Genomic DNA, 2,031 nt, shown 5'->3' with positions numbered 1-2,031 from the left:
ACCAGCTAGCTGGGCTTGCTCACCTTGAAGCAGCCACAGCAAGCCCATATCTCCTGCAGGGTCTCTTTGTCTTCCTCATGGTTGTCCAGCTATTCCTTTGGGATGAGCAAGGGCATGCAAGCCTCGAGATTTGTCTCGTATCACAGCGCGAGGGGAAATTTGCCCCATCATTTGCAGTTTCTTCTCTCTTTCAGGGTTCTGGCAGAGCAGGAAATGATTTAACACCAGGACTTAAGGGATTTTCGTCATACCCCCAAAATGCAAGCCTTCTTCCTGGCCCCAATGTAAAGTCATTGCCACCGAAGAAGAAAAGCAGATGCCTTTGTCTGCTCTCTCTCCCCTGGAAGTTCCACATCTGCTTCTGCAGAGCAGTTTGTACACCAGCCTCCATAGAACCATGCCCTGCAGCTTGGGGTCCCTGGGTCCCTGTCTTCTTGCTCTTCATATATCCAGAAATGAATTCCTGGAGGACATGCTTCATGATCTTTCCAGGGCCCAAGATGAGGCTGACCTCTATAGCTCTCTACATCCTCCTTCTTCCCTTTTGTAAGATATGTATAATGCTTGGAGACACCTGACGGGTGGACAGAGGCCAGATACCATGCTTTTTTGCAGATGACAGGCAGCAGCCTCACAATCACATCAGAGAGCTCTGTCAGAGCACTAGGATGAATCTCATCCAGTTTCACGGATGTAAATACATTTAATTTCACTAAACAGTACCTAACCTTTTTCTTCCCCCACTGCTGGCTGTTCTTCCGCTTCCCAAATGCTGTTGTTATGTGCAGAGGCTCAGAGCAAGTCTGACCTGTAAAAACTGAGGCAAAAAGGCATTCAACCCTTTCCATAATCATCTGTCACCAGGCTATTCCCCCATCCACCCATCAACCTACATTTCCACTGAAGTATGCTATTAAAACACTTGCAAACCCTCTTTTTGTTACTCTTAGCATCCCTTGGACAGTCTTTGCTCCAGCTGGTCTTTAGCCTTTCTGCTTTTATCCCTAAGCGCCCAAGCAATGCATTTGCACTCTTCTTTCATTTTCTCTCCTTATTTCCATTTCTTTTAGCAGCTCAGTTCACTAAGAAGCATCTTAATTAGCCAAGCAGGCTTTGTGCTGAAATTCCTGATTTTCATCTGCAAAGGCAGGATTTGTTCCCAAGCTCTGAATAAGTTTTCTTTAAAAAAATCAGCCAGCTGTCTTGGACATCTTCTCCCCTCATAGCAACCTCCCAGTTCCCCAAAGAACTGAAGCTAACTCTCCTGAGGTCCAGAGTCCTCAATCCGCAGCTTGTCTTCTCAAACCTCCCTCCAGATGCAAGCCCAGTCGTCTGGCAACTACAAGAGACCAAACTGCCACCCCTGACTACGCTTGTCCTCTGCTCCTCCACATTTATGAGCAGCAGGCCAAGTATGTTGATGGGGATGAGGACAGGCATCCTGATCGAGGACAGCTAACGAGCCTGAAAGTTAGTGAGGGGAAGGCAAGGGTGGTAAAGACGGACACACACACAGACCCTGATGTTGTAACTTTTTCTTTCCTAAAAAAATTGGGTTAGAAACAGGGACAGTCCTGCTCAGAACTGGCTTGGATCCCTTCCAGGTGCCAACCTACCTGCTTGCTAACCACCCTCCACACTTTTTTCCTTCTCTCCCATATGAAGACCCAAGCATGGCAGGGCAGGATTGACTTTACACCTTGGGTTTTCTGCGTGGTTTAGCCACATTAGTTAAAACCTAGATGTGTTCATCACTCTGGCTCCCCACATGGCTGCACAGACGTGTGTGCCAACACACGGGTGAGGGGTAGGAAGGAGGGAACAGGGCAGGACCTCTCAACTCCTCAGCACCGGCTTGTGCTGCTAGTGGAGCTACACGTTGTGTCTAACTAGCAAAGAAAACAGAGCCAAGGGCAAGCCCCAGAACCAGCCCCGTGCTCCCTGGCACGTACCAGCGGTGCTTTCCCAAACCACACCTGGGAACTGACGGTAGCATGGGCTGGTCTCCAGCAGCAGTCTGGTACAGCTGCC

Source organism: Phaethon lepturus, unplaced genomic scaffold (genome assembly GCF_000687285.1).
Source record: "Phaethon lepturus isolate BGI_N335 unplaced genomic scaffold, ASM68728v1 scaffold15764, whole genome shotgun sequence".
NCBI lineage: Eukaryota > Metazoa > Chordata > Aves > Phaethontiformes > Phaethontidae > Phaethon > Phaethon lepturus.
The sequence above is the reverse complement of the archived record's forward strand: the minus strand, read 5'-3'. Positions refer to the sequence as shown.